The sequence below is a fragment of the Taurulus bubalis genome, assembly GCF_910589615.1.
Source record: "Taurulus bubalis genome assembly, chromosome: 3".
Taxonomy (NCBI): domain Eukaryota; kingdom Metazoa; phylum Chordata; class Actinopteri; order Perciformes; family Cottidae; genus Taurulus; species Taurulus bubalis.
Genome location: NC_136591.1, coordinates 41,785,178 through 41,795,412, shown reverse-complemented (window position 1 = coordinate 41,795,412; position 10,235 = coordinate 41,785,178).

Below are 10,235 nucleotides of genomic sequence, written 5' to 3'. Positions count from 1 at the left end.
TAGGCAACTCAAAGCTGCTGAGCTACATCGCCGGGTGTTTGGTGCTGACATCTGGATTCTGGTTTAGTCTGCCCAGCAGTTTGGTTTTACCAACGCTGTTCCTACACAGAGCAGGAAAACTGCTCATATGCTGTTAAAGCAATGAGTAAAGACAACAACTGGACGGATCAGAGGCTACTTGCTTTAAATGAATGAAGAATAAGTTTCACTGTAACTAATCATCCGGCTATACGTTAGAGCATAGAAGGTTGGATTTGATATTATTAGATAAAACAAATGACATAGAGCAGGTAATATACTCTGTGTATGAAGGTAAATCAATTGCATACACAGTTGTATCATCTGTATATGAAGTTAAATCATCTTCATACAATTAAATCATCTTCATACAGTTATATGATGTGCATATACAGTTATACCATCTTCATACAGTTATATCATCTTCAGTAGTCCCTCCAGGTTTTCATTGTGATCATCGCAGCCCAGGATTACTTAATTTGCAGCAGCTTTTCTCAAAAACTGTGATGTGATTTAAGGGGTTACATTTCATTTTCATCGAGGCAGATTTTTTTTTTTTCACAATTCATAAATTGTTGCATCCAAATTATAATTTCTTAGAAATTACTTAACCTTCTTAACCCCAGCAATTTAATGGTGAATATTGTGAATGGTTTGCATTCAACTAAATATTGAATATCTCCTCAACCACATGGTCTATTTCAATAATTTAAAAAGCTATAATATACAGAAACCCCTTGTGAACATAGATAATATGTTGATATACAGTATGTATTAGTGGTATATTAGTTCAAGATAGTACACAGATAAGGAAAACAAATAAACATATAAAAAGAAAAAAAAAGTTGTTTTTTCTTATCGTAACTACATTAATGAATGCTCTATATGTTAGGAGTATATGTGCAAAGTTTGGCTTTGATTGTGTGAAGTTAAGTATTTTTCGAGCGATCGTGTCAACTCGGCCAACACTAAAAATTCCCACTCCCTCCCTTGTCTTTGAATGGTCTTCGCTTCACTCTAGCCATGTGCTGCGGGCTGAGAGGAAGCAATAGAGACCAATAAGGCCTTGATCAATCATATTTCAGCCATAAGTAAGTCAATAAAAAAAAAATTGCTGGACATAAAGTAAAGAGTAAATGGCAATGTTTTGCGTATTTTGGCGAAGTTTGGTTTCCCAGCGGATTTGACGTTATTGGTGGATTCAGTAGGCTCTAAGAATTTCAAAACTTTATGGTAATCCTGTGTAGCTTCGTGCTATCAATAAGCCATATTTTCAAAAACCGGGGTGCTATCAAGTCATACTTGTGGTTTATGCTAATATTTATTGTGTACATGGGAAATGTACTTATATTGACTTGTAAGGCCAGGATTTGCCGTTTTTTTTTTTGCTGAATCACAGCAGAGGTGTCATGATGTTGGTTTGTCTTGTTTCCTGTTTTATTGTGAAGTCCTTGTCTTATGTGTCCTCTGTTTTCCCTGCACTTCCTGCCCCTGTGATTGTCCGCGATTGTCTATTGATTATGTATTCCCTTCACTTGTGCTGCCCTCATTATTTCCACCTATGCCTAATTACCTTCCCCTTGTATTTAAACCCTGTTTGTCTCCTGTCCCCTTGTCGGATTGTACTGTTTGTTCCTGGGTCCGTCCCCTGTTAGCTGTCCCGTAAGTTGGCCCGTTTAGATACCTGTTTGTTGTCTGTTTGTTAGTGATGGAGAGATGAAGCTTCCTGAAGCATTGAAGCTTTCCATCCAATATGTTTGCTCATGGGCCGAAGCTTCATAGGGCTTCATTTGCTCTACTGCGCCACCAAGTGGACAATAAATATAAAACAGGCATAGTGATCATAATGACACCATGGCTTTGGTGTGTGAAGCTTTGAAATGAATGAATGAACGATGATGTTTGTGACGCCAATACATCAATTATTAACTTATTAATATAGTGTCTGTCTTTATGATATAATGGAGGGGTCAAAATATATTTGCATTTCCGCCAAATACTACTCCTACAAATTTCAGACAATCGACTTAAATGCTGTTCTAAAGTGATAACAACACCCTCAGGAGTATGGCTTGTGCTCCGTGCGCGTTTTCACTTTTGGAAATTGACGTTTAAGGGGACGCAAAGACGCGCCTACTTTGAGCTAACCGCTATATGAGAGAAAGCTGCTGTAACGCCTCCATATATGATGCTATTACCCCAATACTCCTCATGCATGATACTGGTCCATGCCTGAGGACATGTACATGACAAATGTTCAGATTGTCATAGCGCCACCCACTGGCCAAAGGAAATCAGCCAAACAGCATCGGATTTATATAAAAATGACAGCGCCCAATTGCATGCTGGGTAACGCTGGCGCGCAAAACAAAACAGGAAGAGACAGACCGGAAGACACGCCACACAAACAGCAGACCAACGCTGAGACAGTCTTTCCCAGCATGCCTTTCGCCCGTGTAATTTGGAACCATGACGGATGCCAGTGACGCTGAAACCTAAGTAGCTCTACTGCACTGAAAGGCTCAAACTGTAAAAAATGAATTGCTGGTCCCTGTGCTTGTTGAGACCATGCATGGGTTTGGCCGGTTTCCTTCCGAGAACAGTCGGCGACCGGTCTGCTACCCCAAACGTGCCGGGATCCAGCGAGGACCCGTTCACAGCTGCTCGCAGCTTTAATCATTCATGATTCTTATTTTAGAACATTGGACTGCTTTTTGGGGGACTTGTCATATTCAAAAACTCACCAAATTTGGAACGTTTGTCAGGTCTGGTGAAAATAGACATCTATTAAAGCTGGAAAGAAAAGTTCCAAAAAATGGCTCTCTAGCGCCCCCTACAAGTTGGACCGGCAACGCCCCTCGCCCAGAATTTTTTTTTTACTTGAAAAAATTCACACATGTCTGTCTCCACCTGCTCTACAAAAAAGCCTCTCAGACCCATAAAGTCCGCCTATGAATATTTTCCACCATCTTGGATTTTGTGAAAAAAACATTATTGTAGTTTATTCCTAAACGCTTGCTCCGTTTCATACCAAACTTGGTACTCATCATCAATGGCACTGGATCATCAATACTGCATTGGAATTTCTTTGATATCTCATTGCGTTGAGGAGATATCGACCAATCAACCTGTTAGGAGCGTGTCTTGATTTTAAACACTCATAACATTAAAACTATTTGGACAAACGACTCCAAACTTGGGGTATATGTGCACATAGCATCCCCTAACTTGCAATAAATCAGGCGTCCAATTTGAACAATAGGGGGCGCTACAGTACTTCGGCCAATTTGCCATTTTCGGCCCATTTATGCTAATTTTAGCATATATTTGCATTTACGCCAAATACTACTCCTCCTACAAATTTCAGACAATCGACTTAAATTCTGTTCTAAAGTGATATCAATACCCTCAGGAGTATGGCTTGTGCGCTCGCAACGTTTTCACTCAACGGCCTTGACGTGACGAGGACCCAAAGACGCGCCTACTTTGAGCTAACCGCTATATGAGAGAAAGCTGTTGTAACTCCTCCATACATGATGCTATTATCCCAATACTCCTCATGCATGATACTGGTCCATGCCTGAGGACATGTACATGACAAATGTTCAGATTGTCATAGCGCCACCTACAGGCAAAATTAAATCAGCCAAACGGCATCGGGTTTACATCTAATTTACATGACCTGCTCTACTCTTCACATAGAGAAACATAATGCATGTGTGTGTGTGTGTGTGTGTGTGTGTGTGTGTGTGTGTGTGTCATCATCGACCCTGCTTTCAACCGACCTGATCAGTAAATCACATCGTACCTTATTCATGAAATATAAAGCATATTCATGGTACCTTATTGCTTAAATATAAGATACTTATATATTCATAGTAACCTACTAGCGCCACATACTGGCCAAACTAAATATACCAAACTGCATCCCATTTACATGCAATTTAAATCACCTGGTCTACTTTTCACGTACAGAAACATGATGCACAGTATATGTTCACATTGTCGTAGCGCCACCTACTGGCCAAAGGAAATCAGCCAAACAGCATCGGATTTAAATAAAAATGACAGCGCCCAATTGCATGCTGGGTAACACTCGTGCACAAAACACAACAGGAAGAGACAGACCGGAAGACACGCCACACAAACAGCAGTTAGCCGACCAACGCTGAGACAGTCTTTCCCAGCATGCCTTTCGCCCGTGTAATTTGGAACCATGACGGATGCCAGTGACGCTGAAACCTAAGTAGCTTTACTGCACTGAAAGGGTCAAACTGTAAAAAATTAATTGCTGGTCCCTGTGCTTGTTGAGACCATGCATGGGTTTGGCTGGTTTCCTTCCAAGGCCATTCGGCGACCCGCCGGCTACCCTAAACGTGCTGGGATCCAGTGAGGACCAGTTCACAGCTGCTCGCAGCTTTAACTGTCTACCATATCTGCTGTATTATGTGACATTCTGTAATTTTTTGGGTTGTTGGTGTGCCGCGGGATTTTTTTATTGTGGAAAATGGGCCGCGGCTCAGAAAAGATTGAAAAACACTGACCTAAAGGATCTCCAGAACTAGATTTTGATTAACTTCATTTAAATTGCTGAAATACAGTAAAGCCTTGTGGAAAGAGTTCTATTGGGTCAGAAACAAATTTAAGTTTATGCAATTACATAAACCCCGTATTCTCACCGTCACGTACACGCGGTGGCCAAAACGTTTCACTAGATCGTTAATAAGTACACTTTACAAAGTCGGATTTCAATGAAAGACACCTCTCTGTAACTCTACGAGCTTGTAGGAGTCTAATAAAGCATTGTAGATCCTTGTGTGTTGTATATATTAGTACCTGATAAATCCCAATGCGGCCGGACAGTTTTTTTCCCCAACTAAGTTTTTCGACTGCACCGGCTTCCGTGGTCAGGGGAGGTTTCTTAGAACACGTCACACGTCTTAAGCGGGGGTTTATGCACAGTTGGATACCCAGCATGCCAAAATCCGACCATGTTTTGGCATAAAGGTTATAATTTTTAAATGTTTTAACCAAACAACACCATTTTTTAACTGAAACTCCTTCGTAACAACACAATGCTTTGTTTTATTGTGGTCGGTGCTCGGTTCTCGAACCATTTTTGCTTCATGCAACTTTCATAGAAACAAACGGGACGCCTCCAACGCCGTATCCAGTTCTCTTCACAGATCCATAGTATGAGCACTACGGGACAATGAGTTCACAAGCTTTATGTTATTGCAGGCAATGCACGACACATTCCTTTATACCTTTTCACAATTCTGCTGATCGCAAACGTAAACATTTCAACAGGTTTATTATATTTTATGATTTATTATTGTTATTATTATTTTATATATCTTTCATCCCTGTTGTTTTTGTATCTTTTTTTTGTCTGTAAATTGTTGCTACATCGACACCAAATTTCCCCTTGGGGATTAATAAAGTATATATTCATTCATTCATTCATTCATTTTGCCAAGGCGTGTACTTGTTAAATGTAAATAGTTCATAAGGCCAAAAACGAAACACACTAGGCATTTTGGCAAGACTCCCTGAATATAGACATTTCCTTTGAAGAAAGAGTGCACGAGGTCCCTTTAATGTCTAACTGTCATGACATGACGTCCTTCACATTGGCTTGCTTGAAACATGGTAATGTGGCTTTGCACTTGTGATTCTTTCACTATAAAAGCAAAATACAAATAAAACGTATAGCAAATAGCTGCAGTAGCCAACAACTAACCTTGAAAAATAATCACTGCTTAAACCCACAACTTGGGTTGCAGGTGCAGTTCTGTAGTGACTCATTTAACTAATAGAGGTTAAATGAGTCAGACCTGACCGTGGTCACACTAACTGGAATTATAATACTAGTTTTATTCGTTTTATATCCAGAAAACAATAGTTTGTTTTGTTTGTTTGTGTTGTTATGAAACAGCTGTCTGTGCTCACACAGTGGCTTCCAGTCTGCATGCTGTATCATTAGAATAAACACTTTGCTTTGCACGTCATTTAAATCCTGTCAAACCTGACGGACAGATGAAATGAATAATAGGAAATATCTGATTCAAATGATTTGTGTTTGAAGCTTTAAAATGAATACAAATAAAAAGATAATTTACACATCCTGCATTAAACAAAAACCAATCAATCTAACTGGATATTCCATGTTAAACTAACTTAATATCCCGAGACACGAGGTCACCGCCAGTGATGCTAATCAGCAGCTGAAAGAGAACATTTGCCTGCCATAGTTTACTTAAGATTGACATCAAATCCATCATTTCTTTGACAATATGCAAAACAACAACAACAACAGCTGTCAGTTCTGCTGTTGCCATAAAGACACTCGCATACAGGAGCATTGATTAATATGTGTACTCATATTCATATACATGTATATCGGGACTAGAGGAGAGCAGACGGAGGGTTTGGACGATCAGAAACAAGCAGCTGACAAGGTGGGTGTCCTTTATGAAGCAACCATTTCAGTTGATATTGTTGAATGCCATGTTTATTTACTTGTTAAACTCTGTAACATCTGATATGAATATTAAATTACATTTTTATGAATCATTAATTTAAGATATTTCCTTTAAAAAGATGCTTTGTATTGACTCATATATCATTAGCAATATTTTACAGAAGACCATGTCTGGCTCCAAAAGTAAAACAAGTAGAGGAAAGTAACTATGAATGACAGAATAAACACATGTGATGAATTCAATTTAATAAGTCAAAAAAATTGACATTTAAGTCCAAATTATGAGATCCTAAACCAAAATGTGTTTCAAAACAGCAACATTTTGAGGCAGCAAAAACTCTTCATGTTATAGCAACAAATCGCTTGATTGCATTATTTTTTCGATCCTGCAGAACAAATCTACTTAAAAACTAATTTGCTATTATATACAAATCCGTATTTTTTAATAACTTCCATTTTCATGCCATGAGGCACATTGCTAGTTGTTTGACTGTTATTGAAGGTTTTCCTGAGCACATTTTAAATCTGTTGTTGTTAAATCTGCACACAGTAGAACATCTGCAATATTATATATATATATGTATATATATAGATATATATAGATATAGATATATATATATATATATATATATATATATATACATATATATATATGTATATATATATATATATATATATATATATATAGATATATATATATATATATATATATATATATCTATATATATATATATATATATATATATATGCTGCTTCATATACAAAATAACTGGACAATGAATGTTTTAAATCCCTTTAATTAATGACATTTAATAATTAATAATTGTTGTCTCATTGTCTCATTAATTAGTTTCTCACTTTCTTTTTTCCCTTTTTGTCATAAAAGCAAAACCATGAGAATCGATATGTCTGTCAACTCTTCTGCCGTCTTCCTCCCTATCCGCTGCTTAAACGTTGAAGATGTAGTCTTCATCAGCATTGCCTTCAACGCCACAAGGATAGTGCTCTTCCTCCCGCTCTCCATCCTCATCCTCTACCTGGGTTACCAACAATGGCGGCGGCAGAGCTCTTCTGCAACGACGAGGCACTCTGACGTCATCACCTTCCACGCGGCTGCTATGGAGCTCATCTATGCGTTTGGGACTGCAATCACCCTTTGTGGCTTCTTTACTGGTCTCTACGAGGTGTTCATCGTGGGGATTTGTGTGTCTTCTATCATCATGCCGGGTCAGATGTGCTTTCACATCCTGACCTGTGTGGAACGATACCTGGCTGTTGTTCATCCCGTCATGTATCTGGGGCTGAGACAGTCAGGCGGGGTCAAGATACGAAACATCGTCATTGTATGTGTTTGGCTGCTGTGCTTTGGATGGATTGGTTTATCAGTTCTGTTCCTTCCTGATCTTCCCATCATCCCAATGTTCTGTTTATTGGTCTTCTCTTTAATTGTCATAACTTTCTGCAGCATTTGTGTTCTCTGTGTTCTGATTCGTCCAAGGCCGGGGGAAATGGGCGGGGAAAGAGAGCGAGTCGATCGATCAAAGCAGAGAGCGTTCCATACGATCAATGCCATCATGGCAGTTCTGTGGTTGTGGTTCACAGGGTTCCTCGTCTGTCTCGCAATATACAACTCACAGCTGCTGAGCAACAGCGCTGGGTGTTTGGTGCTGACATCTGGATTCTGGTTTGGTCTGCCCAGCAGTTTGGTTTTACCAATGCTGTTCCTACACAGAGCAGGAAAACTGCTCATATGCTGTTAAAGCAATGAGTAAAGACAACAACTGGACGGATCAGAGGCTACTTGCTTTAAATGAATGAAGAATACGTTTCACTGTAACTAATCATCAGGCTATGCGTTAGAGCATAGAAGGTTGGATTTGATATTATTAGATAAAACAAATGAAATAGAGCAGGTAATATACTCTGTGTATGAAGGTAAATCAATTGCATACACAGTTGTATCATCTGCATATGAAGTTAAATCATCTTCATACAGTTTCATAATCTTCATATAGTTATATAATCTTCATACAGTTATTTCATCTTCATACAGTTATATAATCTTCATACAGTTTCATAATCTTCATACAGTTATATCATCTGCAGTAGTCCCTCCAGGTCTTTATTGTGATCATCGCAGCCCAGGATTTCTTGGTTTGCTGCAACTTCTCTCAAAAACTGTGATGTGATTTAAAGGGTTACATTTGATTTTCATCGACGCAGACATTTGATTTGTCTCAATTGACACATTTTTGCATTCAAATTATATTTATTTATAAATGACTTAACCTCCTTAATGGTGAAAATTGCGAATGGTTTGCATTCAACTAAATACTGAATATCTCCTCAACCCCAAGGTCTATTTAAATAATTAAAACAGCTATAATATACAGAAACCCCTTGTGAACATAGATAATAAGTTCATACTGTATATGTGTTAGTGGTATATTAGTTAATGATAGTACACAGAAAAGGAAAAAAAATAGTTTTTTTCTTATCATAACTATGACTATTAATGAATGCTCTATATGTTAGGAGTATATGTGTGAAGTTTGGCTTTGATTGAGTGAAGGTTAAGTATTTTTAATAATGATATTAGTTTAGTATTTTCGAGCAATCGTGTCAACTCGGCCAACACTTGAAATTCCCACTCCCTCCCAGGTCTTTGAACGGTCCTCGCTTCACTCTAGCCATGTGCTGCAGGCTGAGAGAAGCTATGGACTTACACATGGCACATCATCCACTTCAGCTCTGATGTTAACGTTGTGATTAAAGAAGTGTTTGCTGAGACTAGCATAGCTAGCTAACTAACTAAGCTAACTCCCTCACATGTGGCTGTTTTAATCAAACATGTACTTAACCCATATTTCAATATTCACTCAATTTGAGTTTGAATTTTGTAAATTATGAATAATTTTACAATACGTCAAAGTACATGTCCCATGTTTAAAGATGAAAAACTAATTCATTTTTTTATTGGAAACTACTGTCTATTGTCAACTAGTAATTGTAGCATAGAAGTCACTAATTTGAGAGCATAAATGAGTAATTGTTGCATACGAATAAACTTGTGAGATCTCAAAATACTAGTTTAAGTTTGAATTAATACATTTAAAAATGTGAATTTGGCAAACCATCTATCAAAATCAAGAGCACAATACACTAATTTAGAGTTCTCAAAGGAAAACCTATGAGAGCTCAAATGAACGTTTTAAAGGTTAGAATTGACAAATTAGTATGAGCATGAATTGAACTGTTCTTCATAATATGTGCTGAGCCTTTTTGTTGTGTCCTGGAATGCAGCTCTTAAATTATGTCATTGAATCAGTTTTTCTATCTGTATGATCATTTGTCAATGCTGTTGCCCTATTGTGATGGAGTTCCTATTATTATTATTATTATTATTATTATTATTATTATTATTATTATTATATGCAATCAGAAAAATAAATAATTTCTCAGTGGGAGCCATTTTCTTTCGGTAGTTTTTTTAAGATTTGTTTTGCCAGTATTTGGTCCTGACTGAGTGACTTGTGAGAAGGTAACAGATTCTGACTATTAAGTGGTATAAGTTATGACGGTCAGGTTTAATAATGCCACGTAATACCCACAAGTCATCAGTTGAGGTTGATAATGTGCAGCTAAACCTTTTAAGGATGGGACAGTCATCCTATTAACAGCAGGAGGCATTTCATGAATTCTTAATACTCTTTAAGCTCCTCCCATATTTGCA